Source organism: Zonotrichia leucophrys, chromosome 3 (assembly GCF_028769735.1).
Source record: "Zonotrichia leucophrys gambelii isolate GWCS_2022_RI chromosome 3, RI_Zleu_2.0, whole genome shotgun sequence".
NCBI classification, from domain to species: Eukaryota; Metazoa; Chordata; class Aves; order Passeriformes; family Passerellidae; genus Zonotrichia; species Zonotrichia leucophrys.
In genome coordinates, this window is record NC_088172.1 from 77,635,986 (window position 1) to 77,660,098 (window position 24,113).

General features: G+C 39.7%; 1 protein-coding gene across 5 annotated transcripts in view; it reads right to left on the reverse strand.

Annotated features, from left to right (window-relative positions):
* The window catches only part of LRFN2 (leucine rich repeat and fibronectin type III domain containing 2), a 166,843-nt gene extending 145,159 nt beyond the window's left edge, over positions 1-21,684 (reverse strand). For 2 of the 5 annotated variants that reach the window (XM_064708917.1, XM_064708922.1), the window contains exons 1-2: positions 21,315-21,684; positions 20,571-20,771 (exon numbers count right to left, since the gene is read on the reverse strand). The gene's annotated coding sequence lies outside the window, so the exon portion shown is untranslated. Of the gene's footprint in view, positions 1-17,486; positions 17,535-19,919; positions 19,943-20,570; positions 21,169-21,314 lie in introns of those variants that run through there. The other 3 variants (XM_064708918.1, XM_064708921.1, XM_064708919.1) reach the window with 3 other exon arrangements.
* Positions 21,685-24,113: the final 2,429 nt, after the last annotated feature.

Consider the following 24,113-nt stretch of genomic DNA (forward strand, 5'->3'; position numbering starts at 1 on the left):
CTCCAAAAGAAGAGACCTTCAAACACAGGAAGGTTGCAAGCTTCAGTGCCTGCCACCCCTGGAAGCTTAATCCATAAGGGACATTTCAGAAAGTTTCTTTGTGTCTTAACCTATTAGTTTCCTAGAGGTTTATTAGAAAGGTGCAAGGTCAAGCAGTGCCTAAATGTCTATTAATTACCGATGTTGGATCTATTGAATTTCAGGAGCTCTCTAGCACTTAAGTCTGGCATGTGTCATTATTGAAATTCAGTTGAGGTCTAGGTTGAAATCTAAACCAAGAGAGTTAAATGCATAAATTGAAAAATCAATCAATCTCAGCTGGATAATTTGCAACAGATGCTTTACACTGATCCTTTGCTACGGGTGGCATTCTCAACATATGCTCTGAGAATGTAGGAGGTTAAAAGAGGTGGAGAAAAAACATACAGATTTGTATTAGCTTGTAATAAGTCAAGGAATTATGTATTCATTTACCATAGCAGTACCAGAAAACAGTGATGTGCTAGGATCTAGTCTCTTTTATCCTAAGTTCATCTGTGAAAAATAAAAATCTTTTCAGAAATTGAGAAAAAAACCCAAACAAACAAAGGTTCCAAATATCTCCTTATGCTCATTGTCTCTATAAATAATAGTGATAACAACAACAAAAAAACCTTAAAAAATGCCAGGCAAATAATTTCCTAAATTAGCATTAGAGAGTTCAAGGAACAGAATCAAATAAGGGTATCATCACAGCACAGATGGCTACAATGTGAAATACATGATGTCTTAGAGAGAGAATCAGTTAGTCACTGGTCCATTTCTGCGCCTGTGGTACAAAAACAGTCCCAGGGACAAGTTGTTTCACAATGAAAAATGCAAGTAATTTAAAGGGAAATGGCCATAGTGCAGAGCTACACAGTGCCTGAGCTGTAGGTAAAGGTTTCAGAAACAATTGGTATGGAATTATTTTTCTCAAGTAAAACCAGTGGGGCAAAAATAAGGTAAGGATGCAGAGTTAAAATAGAGATGAAGAGCTTTCGCACACTGAATGACCCGTGTGTTTTTCATCCACTGTGACAACTGTGGCTAGCAGTAGCTTTGATCTCATTTTTGAGGCCTGTAATTTAGACATTCACATATTATCTTGTCATCTGGTGACCCTTGTGGATGAATCAAAAGACTTAGTTCTGAGACATAACTCATCATGCTTATTATTGATATCTACCTTACTGAGTGCTTCATCTACTAAAGCTGAGCACAGCTGCATCATGAAAGTGTATTCCTCTTCACCAGCCATAAAGGATTGCATGTGGAAAACCCCTATACAGCCATCTAACCCCAGACTTTTGCTTGGGTTTAAGGAAAAGCCACAATTAGCACATGTGCTGGCAGGTGTGAGTCACTGGGCATCACCTGTGTCTGATCCACCCTCAGCGCAGGAGCAAAGAGCTGGGACCTGGGCTGAGGCACAGGTCTAGTCCTCTGTGAGATCAGGTGAAGTTTGTTCCTAAACATATACCTATGGACAAAGGGTAAAGAAGACAAGCAAGACCAAAAATCCACATCAGATAAGATCAATTTGAGATAAAATTATTTTCACTGATTTCAGTGAGAACAGAATTTGGCCAGTTGGGAAAATGCCTGAAAATCCCACAACCAAAGCGCTTTTTCCAAAATGAAAAAAGCTTGTTACGAACCAGCTCTTTCAGACCTGAGAATTTACATAGCAGCTGAATTTTCAAAGTCATTTTATGTCCATAAATCCTATTGCGGGATCATTAAAAAAAAAAGGCAAAACAAAAATCAACCCACAAAACACCAGAGCACTTAGCACCCCATCTGCATTCAGTATGCTGAGCACATTTGAAAAATCTGACCTTAACATATTCTCTCTAATAGGCTCAAAATGTATTTTTTGAAAGAAATGTGCTTGTTGTTATGTTAGTCACAAAAGTAACAGGGGAAAAAGGTGTAATCACAGTCATTTGAAACTGGGTATCTAGTATGCCATAGTACACCTCATTATTCTTTCCATTATTCACCATTTGTCTCAGGCTGTGCTTGTGCCAGATACAGGCATCAAAACTGTGATTTTTGTTTGGATAGAATCTCTGTACTAGAGAGAGAACAGAATTTAAAATAAATTGTTAAAATACATATGATAATCCTCATGCAGGCCTATGAAAGCCTCAAATTAGTAGGGAAGGATGGAAGAAAAAAAAATATTTTCAAATTTGGAAAGTGATGTGCAGGTTAGAAAGGTATGACTTTGGTGGTTGAGAAAAATCTGTTCAGGTATGTCTTTTAAACTGTAGAGAGCACAATTTAAATAAAATTTTCTTCAAAATTTTCTCCTATATTCCTTACACAAATCCTTTTGTTTGGGCAAGAATGAAAGTATTTTAATTTATTTTTCTACCTGTTATGTTGCTGGCTTTTATTTCATCTTTCTTGTCTTGATTGGCAGGATTAGACAAATGAGTCCTCTCTCTGCAAGAATCTATTCCATGTCATGATTTTCCTGAACAAACATGTAAACTGATGCTCAAGTCTGGCTCTCAGAATACTAAACAAAAACTTTTAAAAGTGTATTTTAAGTACCATAGTGAGAAAAAAACCCCAAACAACAAAACCCCCCACAAAGATGAGGTTAAAAACCCAAGCAACAACTCCACAAAATCCCACACAGCCGTATTTTCAGAAACTGTCTTGATTTGATTTGAAATGCACAGAGCGAATAATATCAAATGGTCCTTTATCCACCTGCACAGGGACCATGGACACATGAACACATGGGAGCACAGGGCTCCTGGAATCATGTGGTTAGGAAAGAATTTTATTTTATATTTTTTTTAAAGAAGGTCCACAATAGTTTAGAAACTGGAGAAGGGAGCCTAAAAATAGGCAGTGCTACAAAAGGTAGATTATGCCATACTAAACTCTCAGCTGATATTTAGAGTGATGATTTCTGAATGCTCATGGCTAACAAGAGTTAGTATTATCTACTTCTTCTTCACAGACACCTTACAAGACCCCTCAGCTCTACAAAACAGAAGTGGTTTTATTTGAAACCTTTCCCCGTTGAGATGAGCAAGCAAGAGCAGAGAATTCAGTCTGCTTTCCCACAGAGGGGAAAGAGAGTCCATCTGCCAGAAAGCTTTACTGATGTCTCTTTCTGGCCTGAGAGCAGCCCTGCCAGAAGGGACCACAGAACCCACTGCAACTTATCACTGTGCCAGGACTTGCAAAATTTACTACTAGGAAAAGTTAAAGTCCTTCATTTTTGCCTGCCAAGAAACAAATCTCTCTTCCATGTACATCTACTTACAGATAAAATACATACATATATATATATATATATATATATATATAAAATTTATCTCTGTGTGTGCATATATGTGTGTGTATATATATATATATGTGTGTGTGTAAAATCTTTGCTGGGAAGTATCAGCACAAAGGCTGATGTGGCACAATTACCCTTCTTTCAATCTCCTGGTCATGCATAATGGACAGACATGGTGAATAACAGCCAAAAACAAAAAATAGAATTGACATAAATTAAACTATATGAATTCAGGTGATACAAAATGAGGCTGCTAATGGCATCCCTCTGAAGGAAGCTATCCCTGGAAGGAGAGGTCCTGCTTGGCCATGGATATCATTATCTTGACAAAGGGGGTGGATGATTTTGCTTAAAGAGAAAGGAGGGTAGATACTTTTAAAATTACAGCAGTAATTCTAAAGCTGAATGGCAGTTTAAGGCTTCATCCTCACCTGCAGAATATAATTGAGGCACTACCATTACCTCATTACCCAAGCACACTGCTGTAAGCTTGGAAATGGCCTCTAAAGCGCCACTGACACTGCTTGAAGAGATTTGAGGAAACATTATATTTAGGGACAAATATAATTATTCACCACATGTTTTCTTACTCAAATGAAAGGATCACATTGCAAGCCACAAGCAGCAGACAGCAAGAGCAGCATGTATGAAAATGCACAAAGGGAGAGCCATGACAACGCCATGAAAATTTGTTCCTGGTTATTTATGCAGTTGTTCAGTCCCCAGGATCATGTCCCAGGCAGAACCAAGAGACTGTATCATATACCTGTGCCACAGCACCACTGACCCTAACCCTATTCCAGGCTTTGGGTCTCACTTAATAACAATGGTTATATCCTCTCTTCCTCATCTCCAACATTATTCATGCCATTTTTTGCATTTTGGTCAGCTCTTGTGATTTTCCACTGTCTATGGTGTCAAAATTCATACAAAATTGAAGACAGGAACCGTAGCAGTCTGAAGAAAACCACACAGCTCTTGTACTGGTCCTGGAACCACAAGTCTGAGTTTTGTGTGCTCCTCTCAGTGCCACTCCAGAAGAGGTTTTCCTTGCTTTATATGAGCAGGCTTACAACCACCTGCATCTGCCTGGTGCAGAGACAGCCTCCTCCCCTTCCTCACCTAGGTATCTCCTGATTCCCATGCTGGCCATCTGGACTATCTCCTCCTGGCCAGGTGCTGTCATGAAATGCTGCTTCTCATTCTCAGCCCACTTAATTGTCCTCAAGTGACAGATGGGATTTGACTATAGCTGGTAAGCCGTAAGTACACGAAGCAGATGAGCAGTTAATTAGCAATGCTAGTGTTTCTGTGCAAATAGCTATAGGAACTACACATCAAAAGATGGCCTTATCAAGCCAGTTAGTCCATCTTCTCTCTTCTAACACGTTTCTTATCTCATGCAGTACATTAAAAGGTTTGAGTTCCCCCGTGCCCAATAAGCTGCTTTTAAAATCTCAAAGTTTCTATCAACTTTCCTTAGGAGACTATTTCGCAGTTTAATGAATCTTACTGTCAATAAATCTTTTCTTTCTGTTCAGCCTAAAGATAGTTCTTGAAATATTGAGCAGGAAAGGAAAAAAAAAAGGAAAAAAAAATCTGATAACTCTGTAGAACAATTTCTAAAAACAGAACTGTGCCTTCATGTTTCCTAGGACACATTAGCACTTCTGTAAATGGTTGTATTAGAAAAAGAATCAGTGCAGTTTTCTCCACCAGAGAGTACAAATCTAGATATTCTGATCAAAAAACTAAAAAAAAAGAAAGAAAAAAAAGAAAAAGAAAAAATAATTGAATGGGGTGATCCAAGGAATAAAAGCAATGCAGTCTTAATTTCATATATTGCAGGCCTAAACCCAATGGTCAATGGCTTTGAGTCTATCCAAGAAGGGAGTCTCACAAATTTATTTATTTAGTATTCAAAACACACAGAACAGACTGGAGAACTTTGGCTAAACAATCCCCTCCTGAGACCCAACTATTTCATAAAATAACTCAGGATTTCCTTAGGTTTTCAGAGTACCTTGGCAATACCTGAATAAAGGTTTTAAAAATTTAGCCTAAGAAAAAATAGTGGAAATAAAGTCATTTTTAATATATAATTCATAGCACATTTAACATATTTCTTCTGTAAAACAGCCTTCTGATGTGCTGAGTCTTGAGAATTCTATCTGTGGTTTATCACTAAAGATATTCAACAAAACAAGACACACCAGCCCAGAAAGAAATGAGCTCTTCTGTCAACAATTACCTTGGTGATAGTTCTTCAGTCTTGCCCCCATCCCACATCCTATTTTGTCTTGATTTAGAGGCTTCCCTCTATTCTTGTCTGTCTGGAAACTCTCTTCTGAAGGATCCTCCACCAACACAAGAAAAAACTTCCTTGGTAATGTAAGGTAGGTGTCAGTGAATAATTCCACCCATACGGAACACAGGTAAGCCAGATTCTAAATGCACACAAAAAATTCTAAATTAAACCAGTAAAAGTTAAAGAAACCAGTCAGATGTCTACTTGAAAGAGTTTCCCCTATTTGCCATACTTCTAACTTGTTATAAGGATTGATCACCATATGCAAGAGCTCAGAATCTTGCATCCTCAGAAACCACAGCCTTCCGAGTGATCTCTTGTCTATATACTCAAATGTTACCATTATTAAACTTCTAGAAGAACAGTTTCACAAGAGACAAAGAAGAATTCTCCTTTTTCCAGCTTAAGAGGTCCATATAACCATTTAAACTTTTTTCCTCAATAAGTATAGGAATGCCTACCTGTTCCAGCTGCCAGAGCTCAACAGCAGCCTTCTTGTGTTCACACCAACACAGCCAGCCACTACAACTATTGAAGAAGCCCAAAGTGCAGAGAGTACAATTTTCACCTAACTAGGAGTGAAACACTATGAAAGCTATGTGAAATTTCTGAGCCAGAGACCGTGATTATACCAGCATAGTTTCAGAATCCAGGGTGCTAATAACTTAGTCAGTGCAGCAGTGAAGCTTTCTGTCTGTATCCTGCTAGAAGATCACTGCTTCTGCCCACATGTGCAAGCACTGAGTAATTTGCACCTCTTTGCACCCTGCTGGTGCACAGCTGTGGGCTCAGCCAAACACGGCATCCTTCTGCGCCATGAGCACCATAGGAATCAGCATCTTGAGTCAAATCAGTCTGAACAAATCTGAATCGTCACATCTATGGTATATCCAGCCCACTATCTTGTCTCTGCTAATAGCTAATAGGGAAAACAGTCAAAAAACTTAAAAGCAATGCAGGCCTTTGGTGACAATTTCCCAGAATACTCTCCCTCTCTGCTTCTTAGCTGCTTGTGGTACAACTAACATTGTTAGCTGAAGACAGTGTCTTTGAGTGTTAAAAAACATCATGTTTTTTTCTTATTTAGTTCTTCAAATGGTCTATGAATCAAAGTAAACAATTAGAAACCCCTGAATCCTGCAAATAGGTTTCACAGCTTTTCATTATCCCAAGATAAGAAATGCTTCATTATTTTTCTTCTGGACCTGTCACTTGCCAATTTTATCTGTTGTCCGGTAAGACTTGTATTGGAAAAGACAAGGAACAAAACTATTTTTCATGGTCTTAGATATCTTTATCATATCAAACTAGAGGAAATTCCTTCCAAGTAGCAGCATTCAATCATTCTTTGTTCAAAAGCTTATCCATCCATCCATCCATCCATCCATCCATCCATCCATGCTCTCCTTCTCTGCATTTTTTCGGTTCATCTTCTAGGACCAGAATTGTGCAGCATCATTGATGAGAGCACTGAAGTCTTTTAACAGCTGAAGCTGCACCCAAAAGGGCTGTTGTAGGTACAGAATTGTACTGGTGGGTCTCTGTTAGGATCTGTTTATCACCAGTGGCAAAGGCCACTGGATTTACTGTCACTGGATAACCATCTGCAGCACCTACAGAGCAGTTCCACTTTGGACCAAGCAGAAAAGCTCACACAGCACTTTCCAGGGATGCTCAGTTGTCTTACAGGCTCTAGACCCCTAAACTTTAATTTATCAAGCTAGAAAGTACATCTCACCAAATAAGGAGATGTTTGTGGCATCAGCTAAAATCTCTTCCTTCTGCTATTCTGCTTCATTATACAGTAAAATAAATAAAATCATGAATGAATCATCACCTAAAAAGTCTCAGGAAATCACAAATCACATGTTTATTGATGACACAGTGAGTAAACCATCTATATTTAATAACTACTGCTCTTCTTACTGCTCTTATGGATTATGTGTGTTAATCACACTGGTGATTTTTGAATATTTATTGTTGTTTTTGTCTCTGCTGTAGTCATATATTAGAAGCTTTCACATCAAGAAGAACAAGTAAACATGCTGCTGCTGAATGTATTATGGGGGGAATTAGAGTGAGACATTAACATGAAGTTTTTACCAGGCAGTGCATCTTCATTCAACTGAATGTCATGGGAGATGAAGCATGTCCAAGTAATTATGGGAATTATCAGTGCAGCTAGCAGGCACAGAGGACCACTATCCTGTTCTGGGTAACTGAGGTTTGGACAGCTGAGACAGGATTGAAGTCTGTACTAGGAGGGACTAGTTGCAGTCCAGACAAACTGCACCAAATGTGAAACGAGTGATCAACAGCTGCAGTGCAGAATTTTATTTGGTTTGATGGAGTGTTTTTTTGGTTTATTTCTCAGTGTGGATTTAAAGGCTCTCTTGTAGAAGTGGTAAGAAAAGCTTTAGTCAAGGGACTTAGGTGGGGTTTTTTTCTGAGTTTACATGAGTAACTATAAATCTTCTAAAGTATAAATTCTACTTTTTTTTTTTTCACATGAACCATTTATAAGCAGTTTGCATATTTCCTCTGTGAATAACTAGATCAATGATCTTAGGTCACCTGACCTTTCTGATTTTGCTAGACTGACCATTTTCACTACCAGGCTGAGGTTATGTTTACATGCAAAATGAGGAGAGAGAGGTGAGAAGTTCTTGGTCTCTTTATATGAAAACTAAAGGAATAAGTCAACCATGAGCTGACGTAAATTACATCCTTCAGAACTTCAGTTGAAATAAGAAGCCCTAAAAATTAAAAGGCCAAATAAATCTTAGCTGTAGCATAACAAAAGCAGAAAAATTGTGTATGTAATATGAATAAAATGTTTCAGTCCATCACTGGAGTAAAATAATTATATCATTTGAATTTCTTCTAGTGTGAATTTCATCAGTAATTCAGTATGCCAATTCATGATAATAAGTAAAATATACATGAGGAAGAGTGGGTTTGCCTGGATGTATGCTTGGATGATTTCTAGCATCCCAAGCAAGATGAAAAGCTTAGTATAGCTATTGCTGCTTGGGGTTTTTTTGGTTTATGGGGTTTTTTTGTTTCTTTGTTTTGTTTTTGGTTTGTTTTTGTTTTTTGTTTTTTTTTTAATTCCAGTTGGTGTTATATCCATATCCCTCCCAAATGACTATTAAATAAACATAGAAAAAATAAGCAGGAAGATAATGCATATGATGAATACTTTCTTCAACTCTATTAGAGCATGTAAAAATTGTACCAAAGAGTTCAGTGGCTCCTACTTTAGCTAAGGCTTGCTATTTGAGTACTGTTTTCGTGACAGTCTTGCTGAAATGAAAAGCCTAAATGAAGCTCTCCAGTGGGCTCACTCGTGTAGGCACAGCTCACTCTGTTGCTGCTGCAGCACAGCTCTGGGATTTTATCTGTTTTCCATTCCTCTGGCTCAGCACTGCCTCACCACAGACTCAGCCCCAGCAGGATGACAAAAGCCAGTGTGATGGCTGACCCAACCAACCACCCTGCTGCAGGCACTGCAGGTGAGCACAGAGCAGTTCAAACCAAAACCCACGTGCCAATTTCTCAGTTAAGGAATAGCAACTCTACCCCAGTTTACATGGACAGCATCAAGGATCAGTTCATTTGCTCGGAGTTCTGAGTGGAAAATGTGCTAACAGCAAAGGGAGTCCTCACTGCATGTCAGCATGGCACCATACAGCCTCCAAAAGCTCTGCACTCTAGGAATATTTTGATATGAACTGTCAGGATCCCCTCATTCCCCTTTGCCCTGGCTTAGAATGATGAATCATGTGTTAATGATAGCCCCTAACACATTTAAAAATGGAGTAGCTGCAGGTTCACTTTTACACCTAAGAGAATATGAACCACGGACCACCCAACAGCATTTCTAGTATGAAGGGTATCGAGCTGCTGCAGGTGGTTCCTCTGCCACAGGAAACTTTCTTACATTTCTCAGCTGCTTCTTTTACTTTTCATTCATCACAGAGCACTGAGAGTGAACTCCTTAATTCATTGGTGATCACGTTTCTTCTGCGCAGATTATATTTCAGAGGCTAATTCGGAATTGTGATGGTCTGCTTTGCCTTGGTACATGGCTCCCACTCAAACACCACATGCTCCTTACCATTTTACCTTCATATTTTCCTGTCCTATGAACCTTAAAGTAAATGCAGCATTTTTACAGCCTGTTATATTTGGAGAAGCCTTTGAACTATCTGTTCCATTTCTGCATAGTCATCCACAAAGAACAGACCTACCAGGACAAGAAAAAAAAAAAGAATGAAACAGGAAAAAAAAAAATTCTACAAAAAGAAGTGGTGTTATTACTGTATGGTTATCAGTTAATGTTAAGAATTATTGTTTAGAAATTGTTTAGAATTGTTGTTTAGGAGAATTATGGTAAGAAAGCATAATTTTATCAGAAACTGAGAGAAAATTTTGACTTATTTAGATTAGACTGTCTCATTAAAATTTGAAGAATATCTGCTTTCTGGAAAACATAAGAAGTTATTTTCTGTAAAAATAGCACAAAATGCCACATTAAAGCTTTAAACATGATATAAAGTTCAATTTCATTTAGAAACAAAACTCATAAACATTCCAGCCAAAGTTATTTTAAAAGACAGAACGTATGAAGATATTGTTGAATAATACCCATCCCCCCTCCCACAACATACTCAGGAAGCTAATTTGGACAAAAACCTATTCCCTAATGAAAAAAGTTCATAGAATGGTTTAGGTTGGAAGGGACCTTAGAGATCAGCTAGCTCCAAGCCCCCTGCCATGGACAGAGACAGTTCCACTAGATCAGGTTGTTCAAAGCCCCATTGAACACTTCCAGGGATGGGGCATCCACTACTTCTCTGGACAACCTGTTCCAGTACTTCACCACGCTCACAGGGAAGAATTTTTTCCTAATATCTAAGCTAAACCTCACTCGGTTTGAAGCAATGCCCCTTTATCCTGCCACTTCCTGGCCTTGTAAAAAGTCCTTCTCTATCTTTCTTGTAGGCTCCCTTCAGGTACTGGAAGACCACAGCCATGTCATGCTGAAACATTCTCTTTTCCAGGCTGAACAATCCTACTTCTCTCAACCTTTCTCCATAGGAGAGGCACTCCACCCTCAACAACTTGATGGCCTTCCAGTGGATGCTCTCCAACATGTCCATGTCCTTGCCGTTCTGGGAATCCCAGAGCTGATGCAGCACTGTCAGTGACTTCTCAGCAGAGGGGAGCAGAGGGACAGGATGCTACCCAGGACAGGTTTGGCTTTCTGGGCTGGGAGTGCACATTTCCAGCTCATGTCCAGCCTCTCACCCAGCAGCACCCCCAAGTCCTTGTCCCCAGGGCTGCTCTTGATCCATTCATCCCCCAGCCTGTGTTGATACCAGGGCTGCTCCATCCAGGTGCAGCACCAGCACCTGGTCCTGTTAAACCTCATGAGACTCCCTTGGGCCCACTTCTCGAGCTTGTCCACATCCCAGGCTGACTGAAAATTCTTCACCAGCTCCTGTTATGTTGTGTGTCTCCTTTTGTTGACACAGGTATGCTCCTGAGTGGATCCTTTGTCTTTACTGCTCTATAAACACTTTGTAAACATCAGTACTGCTAAGCCTAAGTCTCTGACATTTGTTACTATTATCTCCTGTTACAAAGGCAGAAGTGAAAAACAAAGTTTATACCTATGGCCAAGAACACATCTAACCATATGTACACATGTACACATTATATATGTATGTTTAATTATTTAAAAATGTAATCAAAAGGGTCAAAATTATTGAAAAATACATTTTTTGAGCTGACTTGTCATTTTCTTATTTAAACAGGAAAAAGATCCTTTGTTTCAGTTGAACTCATTTCACCTTTCTGAAAACACTTATTGAATCTGAAGTAGAAACATAATTACCCAAGCATTTAATTTCAAATTACCATTTCCATTTTAGAAGTGACCTAATAGATAATATTCAAAAGGGAATTTTGGGAATGTACCTTTCCAAAATTAGCAAATTGAAAGTTTCTTTCCCTTTTTCTTTGCAGTCAACTATGGGCTTTTGCAAACCTTAGTAAGTCCTGCACAGACTGTTTCTTCCAAGCCTACTTTGTCTTTAAGGCTTTAACCAAAGTCTTATTTGAAAGATTTTTCTTCCTTCCTCAGTTTTTTCCTGCAAATAAATGAAAATATTTTAATACAGATGTACGTCAAAGGGGCTGGTACCTCCATTCCTTTCTCCTGTGAGATGCCAGGATTTACTGGATATCAATTTTAAAATGCATTAACTGTGATACAGTCTACATTTTATTTTTATTAATTTTTAATAGTGGTTAGAAGTATCAATTTCAAAAAAACTGCTTGTTATGATTGAATTCTTACTTTATTTTTTATCTCATCTCAGGGTACTACTGCTGCTCTGAATGACTAAAACACCCAGACATTTGAAGATCACACTAGTCAAATAATCTCAGAAAAATTAATGGAAATCCCAGTGCCCAGTATCAGTTAATGTCACCAAAGCTTGGCATTTATAGACAGAATTTAAAGGAATCAAGTTTCTCTGGAGAATCAATTTACAAAGGCCTGCTAGTAAGCTCAAATATCCTTTTCTTGTTTGAGGTAAATATGATTTTACTACTTGGTGCCCTATAAGCATTCAGCAATATCTGTTGTTCTGTGACACAATCAAACAAAAAGAACTGTGTGTTGGCAAGGTAAATGGTTTTATCTTGTTCCTGGTAAGACTAAAGAAACAAAAACAATGTTTTTAACAGAAGGATGCAACAATAGAAGGAGCATAAAATAGGTTACAAAATAAATTTATAGCTTCAGGAGAGATTGTTTTGAAATAAAGTAGAAATTTTTCTGAGAATGTCAATCTAAGATCCCATATTCTTTCCAAACAGCTCTCAGATAATGCTTTGTTAAATGTTAGAAGGGCTTTGAAAATTTAATCAGGAGTGGAAGAAATGGAAGCAAAGGTCTAAAACTGTGTTCTTTTGTTCTTAAATGTTTTTGCCAGCCTATGACTAAAGTCTCTGCAAACATGGTATAATCAGATTGTGAGAGGAACACATCCTGGCTTCCCATCTTGAAATACTGTGACTGAAGAAGCATTCCTCTGAAAATAGACCTGATTTGCTACAGAAATAAAGTCTCAAAGTGCAATTTGCCTTTTACCTGAGCTAGCAAGACAAGACATATTTAGGAAGAACAGCTGGCTGCAGAGTTCATTTTTGCTCTTCATGTACTTGTCAGTATAAAGAAAAGAGTGGAGTGATTGTGAGAAATGTGAGGAATGATAGTGAGAAAATTACATCATGTGCTAAACTTGGGAGGCTTTTTATTTAGGAGTTCCTAAAAGATATTTGGTTTCTATAACAGGATTTTTGTGGAATACTGTAGTTTTAACAAATGTATTAAGCTCATCACCATTTCATGATAAAACAACACCTGCTATTAAAAAAAAGAAAAAAGAAAAAAGTTGAAAGTAAATCCTTAAAGCAAGCATGATTAGACTAACATATAATAAGCAAAAAATCTATTTGAAAAACAGAAACAGAGAACACAGCCTAATGAAGACTTTGTTCTCAGGTCTTTCTCCACTGTGTGGTGAGATGGTGGTGTAAGGCCTGGTATATCTGTATGCAAAGTCTATCCTAACTAGGTCTCAGTTTCAGTGAGGTCACTACATGATATATCAAATGAGAGGACAAGGTCAATGAGCTGTGCTGGAGAGAACTGCAGCAGCTGTTACTTGGCCCGAGGGCATTATTTATTTTTAAATGTAAATCCTATAGTTGAGATAGAATGTGGCATAACTTTGATTTTTCCATTCTATGGTAGGACACTAACATAGGATAAAAGTCACCAGTACACAGAAATTCACTGTGTCCTATCTCAGCCTTCTTAGAAGAGGATGGATTTGTTAGTTTTCTTGACACAATCCAAAATGTAGCGAGGTTTTGTGAGACATAGACCCACAAGGTCTCACAGACCTTTGTTTTGCTGCTCATAGCATTAGACAAATGAAAAAGTTGTAAAAGAGGTAAATAAAAACCCTAAGGTGATCATGAAATGCAGCCATCAGACATCCAGCACAGAAGGGAAAGATCTCAGCCCATCAGTTGCGCACTCTCTGGAAAAGATATCATAAGAAGAGGGACTAGTGTATTTTAGAGGGTCTCTCACATAAACTTGAAAGCTTGTTGCTAGGTTCTACTAGGAATTGAGTGGTTATAAGTATTAGCTGATGATAAGAAACTCTTTGTGTTCAGTTCTGAGGAAAAAAAAAAAAATAGCTTCTTAACTCACTGATCCAGGGAGGTGAAAGACTGAGACATCAGGAACAAATGCACAAAGGGCTTTTTCTCATGTTCACCAAAATGCTAAAACAGGTTAGATGTAAAAAATAAAACAGCCTTGAGTGGCTGAGAGAGGTATCAGCTATAAGCAGTGTGACCAGTGACACACATCATTTGTCTGTTTTTAGCCTTGCCTGGTATTCTGGCTCAGTGGAAAAAAGTGACATACAAATAACTAAAGAGACACAGAAACATCTTCTTAGCTTTACCACAGCTGTTTTTGCTTTCTGTCTTCCCCCTCATCCTACCCAAATTTCTCCAATTTTTCTCCCAGTGTTACTCTCTCTGCTCTCAGGGTATTTGCTGTCATGAATATGCATCAGGCTGCACTTCAGCTTCTTTGCTCCAGCTCTCTGTCAGTATGACCAATTCTCTCCAGTTCACATGAAACTGCTGCCACCCACCCCTGGATCTGAAAGAAAACATTATTAATTAATGCCCCTGAAACTTCTCCCATCAGCCAGAGGCCTGTTGGGTCCAGTCAGGGTAGGGTGATGGGAAACCATGGACAGAGGAAATCTCATTCTCTGTGAGACTCCTGGCCACATAGCAGAACTGTGAAGTCCATGAACAACCTTCCCCCTCATCTCAAGAAGGTATCACTGCCAAAATGCATTTGTGGAGCCATGAACAGAAGATGTAGTTGCACTATTAAGGAAAGAACATACTGTCCTTCCAAAGTGGGTGTCAACTGAAGAATTCATGGCTCAGTGGGCTACTTGGTCATGTGAAATGGGATTAGTGAATGTTCATATATCTCACAGAGGAATTTATCAATTTTCAGAGATAATTACAAGATATTTTGATTTTAAGCAGCTTTCAAAAAAACCCCCCCAAACCAGAAAAACACAAAACCCTTTGATCCTCTTCTTCATGAGAGTTTCTGGGAACAAACACATTTTCCCATTTTTCTACTGAACATTTCCAGAGGAGATAAGTTATCTGACCTGACAACAGGGAGAAAGTGCAGTCAATAGTTTGGAGAGCAAGTAATCAATGTTGTACCCTTATTTAAAAAACAATATACAGTAAATATCTGCCAGCAGCAGTGATAACATTCACTTACACTAAAGATAAGTCATACAAAATGCCAACTACTCCTCAATTTAGGAAATCAACAAAATGGTCTCAGTCCAGATAATTTATTTTCTATCAATACAGTTTGGCCTTTTTCTTTCTTAGTTTAGCATTCTTGTTTCACATCCAAACCATGCAGAGCTTTCTGGGTATCCCATGTGTTTAGCTATTCACAGGAATATTCACAAAGGGAAGGAGATGAAATATCTCCTGAAATGATTGGGAAGGTTTTGATATTTATCTCTAAGGAGACAGACATTTGTTGTTGGCTACTTTTAAACCAGACAGGGAATGCTGAACAAGCCATGACAGGCACTTCTTTCATTCGACTTTTCCTTTTGCCATTTGACTGCTCATTGTTTTCATTCTGTACTGAAAGGGCAGATAGATTTTTTTTAAAGGCTGTTAACTGAGGGATCTAATTTAAATCCTGGTACAGCCAGTTCTTCCTTTGTAGCACCAATACAGGTGCCTCTCTCTTGCTGATAATCACAGCCTATCCATCCTGCCACTGCAGCAGAGGATGTGGCATGTTTAAGACATCCTCTTTTCCTTTCCCATTCTTAGTTTTTATCTTTTGGCTGTAACAAAAGGAGGATTACTCATTCTGACCAACTGTAGACTGAAGCTTTCCTGAGGAGCTTAGACACCACAAAGGAATGGCTAAGCGCTCTTGGTGACTGGTGCCATTTTGAGCCCCTTTGCTCCTCAGCCTGTTAAAGCAAATTGCTGCTCTAAAGACAGAGGAGGAAAAATTCCTTACTTGTCCACCAATGCATGTATTTCCTCCAACCTCAATCATGCCTGGTCACCACAATCCATGTCACTTGATTAGATTTAGGTTTTTCATAGTCTTTCCTTCTCCCAGCCAAGTCAGCTCAAACTCTCCTGTCCTAACTGGACAACTGCAGCCATGAGTCTCAGTCCTGCACATAAAGATCTATGCACCACTCTCACTTACCTCTTCTGGCTTCAGGAAAAGAGTCACACTGGTGATTTTCTGCACCAGTGCCACACACACGTGTTTTCCAGGGATTTTCAGTGCAACATTAGCTCTATTAAAATAGACAAGGTGCTTTCAGCCATCATCTACTTTCTGTTGATTTTATCCTTAATCCAGCTTCTGTTCTGCTCAGAATCTGCCTTGCTGTGCACTGGGATGCACCAGCCCTACCTCTCACCTTCTGACCAACCATTGTCCAGGACCCTGGATTTACAGCTATTCCAGGACCCTCTCCTTATCTCACCTTTTTCCATAACCCCACAGTGGCAGCAGATCTTTCAGAGGATTAGAGACCTGTTCCTTCTTGAGGTGTGATTAGCAGAAGCCTCCTAAATGCTCCATTGTACTGCTTATACTATTGCTGCAGCTATCCCCTCCTACCTGTTATTTAGCTGCCATATCCTCTCAATGCATAAGTTTTCCATAGCTGGAGAAATTACTTCAAGAGCAAGGTCTCAGAGGCCTTGATATCTCACAGCATTTGTTGCCAAGACACCCCTAAAATAATCCAATTTGGTGAAATAAATTGATTTCCAGGTAAGGCTTGGCAGGCAAAAGTCTTTTGGTTCCTTGAGTCAAAACGACAATGTCTACAGTATCCTTGTCCCAATCTGAAGGTATGTAAGCCTTCTAATGAGCCAGAAATGCTTAATTCCAGTTCAGCTCACAGATTTGCTTGTCATTTAGAAAAATGGGGTTTTATGATAAAGTTTTGTATGAATTATTTTCAGTTTTTATGCAAAATGCATGAACTGGAAAGAAGTAATAAAAAATTATCTTCCAGAAAGAATGTAAGGTAAAGTGTTCTAGAAATGTTGTTTCTACAGTTTTTTAGTCAGGAAATTCTGAAGACTGACCATTTCCCAATCATGTTTCTGTCTGTTAAAAATACCTTTTCCTGCAGAAACAAAAAACATTTATACTAGAAAACTCCCACTCAGCTCTGCCTTCTATGTAGGTCAATAGTGATTCTGCATGGGGGCAGACCCTGACAGCACATCTTTTTCTTTCTCCCATGTTTTCAAATCAGCATTTTTTTAACTGAAAAGATGTTTTCTGACTTCTACTGCTGCTGCTCATTTTATATGCTGAAGTTGGTATCCTGGATTTGTCACCAATGTTTTTCCATAAAGATGAGGATATTATCAGAGACCCATATTGTGGGTAAGACAAAGAAAATGACAGGAAGAGAGAAAAATCAGTAAAAATGTCATATCAATATTCTGAATTATGGTGACAATCGCTGATCCAAGGGATGCAGAGATGCTTCTAAATGACACAATCTTTTCCCATTTTTCCATGTCACATCACTGTGAGCCTTCTAATGACACATTTATGTATGTTAATTTCGTGCCAAGGTTTATCATTTAGCCATGCAGGAGGTAGTTTGAGTTCCTAGAATCAGAATTATGACTTACAGGCTTTCCTCTCTCTCTGTGCATCCCAGGTGGAGCTGAGTTGGGCAGAGAGTAACAGCTGGCCCTTCACTGCAGCACTGCATCAGGCTGATTTGTGATTTGTGGCGTTTGTTTTTATTCTGGTGCACTCAGATGAAACCTTGTCTTTTGTCACAAGTTTCAGTCCGTAACTGGGCAGTGTTCAGCCCTATCCAAGCACATGTGGCCTCTGGACAGTGACAGAGAAAATCCCAGCCCCTTGGTGAGATCCTTAGTTGCTAGAATTAGTTGCTAGAACTAGTCAAATTCTACATGGTAAAACAAAAGAGGGAAAAGAGAATACAAGCTACGGCCTATTTGGTGTTGGACAACAAATTTCAGAATCATCTGGACTGGTTTGAAGGAGCCACAGATGTCTTCCTTCAAAAAGAGTTTTCAGTTCAGCACCTAGAAGATAATTAGCCTCTCCACAAAAACAAACCCGTGACAGCACATTGGACAAACATGAAGAAAGGCTGAGCGCTCAGACCAGGAAAAAAACCCAAAAACCTGAGTACACAGCTGGAACAAATTAGCCCTCTTCTCCCACAGGTGATCTTTGTAGGTCAAGGCAGAAATGCATTAGCAATGCAAAACGGGATTTGGGAGTGAACAGGCACAGTCATCATCCCCTCCCTCACCTCTGTGAGGGTGGGTAGCAAATGCAGCCTCAGGGGTTTTCAGTCCACAGGTTTTTCAGCAGGGAGTTAAGTCACTTGAAGAATATTTCCGCCTACTACGAGTTAAACCTTGATAATTTTGAATCAGCCTCCCATTTTGCTTTTTGCCCACGAGCAAAAAAAAAAAAAAAAAAAAAAAAAAAAAAAAAAAAAAAAGGAGAGAACTGGGAGGAGGGGGCGGATCAGATGTGTCTCTAACCATTACATTGCAAACTTGAGTCAGTGGTCAGATTCCTCAGCAGAGAGGGGGAGCAGAAGCACTCTGATCAGGATTGCTGGGAGCTGTCAGCTCGGGTGCACCTGAGCAGCAGGCAAAGTGCAGGCTAAGGGGCAAGGCTACATGTGCCATTTGTACTTCCCTTAGGAAAAATGGTCAGTAACGGCCCAGTTGTAAATTTAAACAAGAAGCACCGAAGCTGTGAAGTGCAGCATGGGGCAGAGAGGACAGCAGCAAACAGGGGCTCTGGGTCTGGGTTACATTTCTCACCCTTTATGGTGCACCAAGGGGAGCCAGCTTCCCTGCATGCCAGTGCCCTACGCAGCCAGATACTGGGGCACACCTGGTCCAGAGCTGCCCTAAAGAAACCAGAGCTGTGCTGGGCAGCGCAGATCAGACACTGTCTCTGAGCCAAGGGGTGATGCAGATCTTTGCGGGGGTTTCATGGGTTAAGAAAATTCAGCATGAAATTTTTGCTGTTTTTTTTATTTTTTGCATCCCCTCTCTCCTGTAGAATCAGAAGCAGTTTCAGGGAAGGTCTGAGCTCTTCTTGGTGCTGCTGTGGCACGGCAGCTCCGAGCAGAGCGCACGCGAGAAGCGCTCTGTTGTGCTCAAGTGGTGATCCCTGGGCAATGCAAACTCACCACTGACACAGAGCAAGCTGTAAACAAGGGGACTGCAACCAGCCTGAAACACAGCAGGAGTGGAAGTAATTATTTGTCTCTCTTCTTTCTCATCACAAGCCTAAATTTGCCCCAATACGATCTCTGTACACATCAAGGTCCAATAAGAAATTGATCCCCTGCATGACAATGTTTCCTCTTTCTGGAGGAACAGAAAAATCCCCATGACAATTGTGTTGCATCTGCTGGACTTACACAAGCTGAACATTGTATTATAAAGTTAAGAGATATCAAAAGATTTAATTAACTGTGAGTTTATAGAAGGATATGATGCTTACTGTTTCCCTCCCTCTTCTCATCAAAAGAGTTTTTCTGTCATAGTAATCCCAAAGGTGGAATAGATAAAATAAACCTTATTTTTCTTAATATCTTCATGGCACTGCCCCTAAAATACTAGATCAGGCAGTCTGAAAAGTGAAAATTATTCTTGCTTTAAATCAATATTATTTGTCTCTTCTGTGTAGGTAGTAGTTACCCAGTTTAAGAACCCTTTCTTACATACACTACCACAACTGACCATTTTACATTTCCAGTGGCTAATCTGCCATACTGGGACTTGTTGACTTCACTGCCAATTTCTTTTAACCCATTAGTTCCTTTCTTTTATTCAGTCATGCACTTGCCTTGTGTCCCAAGCATGTACATACATCCTTGCAAATCAGAGAGAGATTCAGTTCCCATTTTGCTATGTCTTGTACTGTGCTGCCACTTAGATGCTTCCCCCACCCCAATTCTCAGTGTATTTAATCTTGCTGAGAGCACATATGTCTGCTGACGTCAGACAGACATGACAGAGCATATACCTGTTTGTGTACCCCGTCCCCCACATGCCCACCTTGCCAGCTCTGGACATCCATCACCAGTGGCATCACCTCACCAAGAACAACAGCCTCTGTGACAGCAGACACCAAAGTGGAGCCCACTGCCCCTCCACACCCCTCACTGCCTTCCCTTCTCTAGCTGCTCCTATGCCTTCATTTGTTTCTTCAAATGACATTTGCCAAGGTCCTCACTTTTACTCTCCTGTTTTATACAGAGCAGAGTTGATCTGTCCAGGAAAGTTGTTCCTTATCTTTGTAAGATTTACTAATTCCTCAGAAAGCTGAAATTGCTTTCACAGCTTTACTCTATTCCTCAAGTCCTCCTTCAGAAACCAAATTATTACCCTTTTCATCATTTTCCATCACTGTTTAAAAACTATCATTAAAAATCCTATTGACTCTAAAACAATATTGGTTTTGAAATGCCTTTTCATACCATGAGAGGCAGAAACCAAACTGAGATCCATTACTGTACATGAACAATCTTATCTAAGCTAACATGAAAAGAGAGATAAAGTTATATATTTCACCAATCCTTTAAGATACACGACTGAGACATTTTTGCCATCAAAGGTAGCTGTCTATAAAATGCTTTGGGTAGATATCTATTTATAGTTTATAACTACACTGTTCATACAGACATAGGACAAAAACCTTGCACTTACCTTTGAGAAGTAACATTTATCCCAGGTTTGGTAAAATAGTCTCAGACAGGCACTTAGACCTTCTTTCTATTCCATGCATCCTTTTTTCAAAAGAAGATAGAATCAGAAAAATCCCAGTTGATCTCTAGCAAACCAAAATGTAGACAAGATTGTTTGTCAGACGCAGCCTGATTCAGTGAAGTCCGAGAGTCCCTGAGACTCCTTGTTCAGTAATATCCAAAGCACAAAAAAAAGGAAAGAGAAAAAACAGAAAAAGAAAGAGAATAAAAAAGAGTGAATAACTTGTCCTTTTCCTGTGTGATTTAAAAAACCCAGTCTTGGAGGACTAAGCAGCCTGCAGGCTTTTTGAGCATTCTGATCCTAGTGCATCCCAAGGTAACACATGCATTTCAGACTGCAAGTCTTCAAGTTCATACAAGCAAGCCCAGCTCCTGTGTGTGTGTGTGTGTGTGTGTGTGTGTGTGTGGGGTGGGGGACCGAGCCCTACCGCGGGGGGGAAGAGAGGCAGAGAGAGACAGACACACACAGTCACACGCAGGGATGGGAGAAGGAAAAACAGCAAAGTGGAGTGATCTCACAAAGTGCTCTAGATGGCAGAGCCTGCACGGCTTGTAAGACAAGCAATGTGCACACACAGGAAAAAAAAAAAAAAAAAAAAAAAAGGAAAAAAAAGAAGGAAAAAAAAAAGATAGAGAGTGAAAAACCCGAGAGAACTAGCAGGCAGCTTCAGGAATTTCTTCTTACCTCTTCTGACGATGCAACATGCAGCAAGTGCTTTGTACTGCATAGGAATCCGTGCAGGCACGACTCAGTCAGACTCCTCACCTCTGAAATAAACAAATATGCTCCGTAGGAAAGGGAAGAAAACCAGAAACCAGATGAAACAAGGGTACAAAAAGAAGCTAATAAACAAGTATGAGTGTCAGGGAGGAGTCCTAAGCGGGCAGGAGGCAAATAGCTGATATAGAAAGAGGCATCCAAACTCCGGGTCCTAACAGAGATTGGCGCTGTAATTATGTGGCAAAGCACTGCCCTCTAAGCCATTGCATAATAATAGAAACCTAAGCTGTGTAGACACAGCCTGACATGCTAAATCCTCAGGAGCTACACTCAACATTTGTCAGTAGAAAGCCTGTCAGTCCTCTGGGGGCGGAGGAAGAGGAGGGAAGACAGAAGAGGAGAGAAATTTTACTGCAAAATGCATAAGCCGCAGTTGAGCTCTCAGGTGGTGCCGATGCTTGAAATGTTATAGTGGAAGTCATATATATCTGTATCGATGTAGGGAAAGATAGATAAAAACCATATGTGCTGCTTAGGGACACAGTTTAGTGGTGGATTTGGCAGTGCTGTGTTAACAGTTGGGTTTGATGAGCTCAAAAGTCTTTTCTGACCTAAACCATTCTATGATTTTAATAGCACTGTCAGCTTCATTTGTTCTATTTAATACTGGAAACATTTCTTCCTTGCTATGTTTTAGAAAATTAAATGACAAAGAGAAGAACATGTACAGGGGTTGCCCATGTTAAATGGTATTATTTCTAATGCTGTTGGCAAAAAAGTAGTAGTAGTTCTCCCTTTGTACTGAACAGTATTGTAATGTCTAAATAAAACTTGAACTGAGATAAAAGAACTCATGCAGATTGATTAACTTTTCCCATTAACCAGTGGGTTCCTCTCTCTAGCCCTCCTGGCACAGAGACCCTCATTTTCTTCTGCCTCTCTTGGTTGAAGAGGCTCCTAGACAGAGCCAGGGAAAAGATGAGCACTGACTATAAAAGAGGAGGAATCTTGTTCAACTTACTACACACCAGTATCCATACATCAACAGAAAGAACAACTCATAATGCACATGGAAGGAATAGAAAACAAACAAACACCAGAAAACCTCACAAATCAAGAGAGTGGTATCATTTTGCAGTGGAAATTTACCTGAGAACTGTGGCCCTGGTCACACCTATGGTCCATTTAGTCCAGTGTCCTGTCTCTGGACAGTGATCAGCACTAGACACCTCTGAGGAATCTGAATGAGTTTTTGCAGACTGTGCTAGACAGCCAGGGCTAACCTGTTCATGAGCAAAGCTTCTCCTTAATCCCTGTTCTTTAAAGATTAGTTAATGCACTGAGGCATGAGCAGTGAAACAGTCTGCTTCTGCACATCCAGACTAAACATGTAAGGTCTGCTTTTGAGGTCCTTTGCATTTGGTGTAAAGTGCACCTCTTTTAAGACACTCAGGATCTAAAGACTAAAATCTTATGACACTTTGTAAACATCCCAGTGTGAAAAAAGGCCAAGAGTTCAGAAAGAGCTGTAGTATTTCATTCTGAAGGGTAAGAAATATATTTTTATAGCCTCATATAGCCTAGCTACTCTCCTCATTTACTCCTTACTCTCGGTGGAAACATCAAATGTTCTTCAAGAGGCTATCCAGTGCAGGTAAAAGAACCAGGTCACACAAATAATATGCAGGTATCAAATTTGGCCCCTAAAAAGTCAGACCAGACTGAACTGAAAAGTTTGAAGATATTTTTAGATATTTTTATGGATGACTGCATAGAGGAATACATGAGATTCTCTTGGAGAGGCAGGCTCTGCTGCAGACTTTAGATCCCTTACTGTTACCAGTCTCACTCCTTTGACCTGTGCCTGCTGCATTCCCAGTGACTCCCTCTCTACCCCTAAGGTGCAAGCTGCAGGTTTAGCACACAGGGGATCCAGACTGTGATTAAACAGATGAGGAAGGACTGCACAGACAGCAGTTGCCTCTTTTTCAGCCTATTCAGCTCTCCTTGGCTCTATTTGGAACAGTGCTGAAGGGCCTTTCTTGGGAAGAAGGCCAAGAGTAATCTTACTGGGCACTGAAGCAAGTGGTCAGGCCAAAGCAAGACTTGAGAAGATGAAAGCTGCCAAACTGGGTGTTAAAATATTAAGAAATTATTTCATTTATAGATGACTGAAGCACAAACTTAGAAAGCTAACTTTAAACATAACTCTTGGGAACCCTGTGCCAGCACATTGGCTAGAAAATCGAATGAAAGCTCTAATCATGTCAGTGCCTTATAAAATAAATGTCAGTGCATCACAGACAAGAAGACATCTCTTAATGACATCAAGAATTAATAATAGACTCTGAGACTAGTGTTTCAGAGTCTGATTTGAAAGCAAAATATTGCTTGCAGTGACAGGAATCAGTGTACTCTACCAATGCACTCCAAAAATCTTTCACCAGGTACAGTTTTGTTAGTGAAAACTCCCAATGAAAAATAAAAGATGATACAACCCTGACAAAAAAAATAAAATCACTCAAAAGTAAAGGTTTACATGAGGCCGTGGTGTTATGGGTCTCCAGTGTGTGAGGCCAGGGTGCTTTCTCTAATGCCCTTTAGAATTCAATCAGAATTCCCTGGCATTTGCTCCTCAGCTTCTCTTTTCTAACCATCCCTGATATTTATATATTGCTTGGCTCCCAAGTAAGGAGCTTCTCAGTGAATCAACAGCTTTCTTTCTTGGTCCTCCTAGCAGGCTATCACTTCCACTCATCTCTT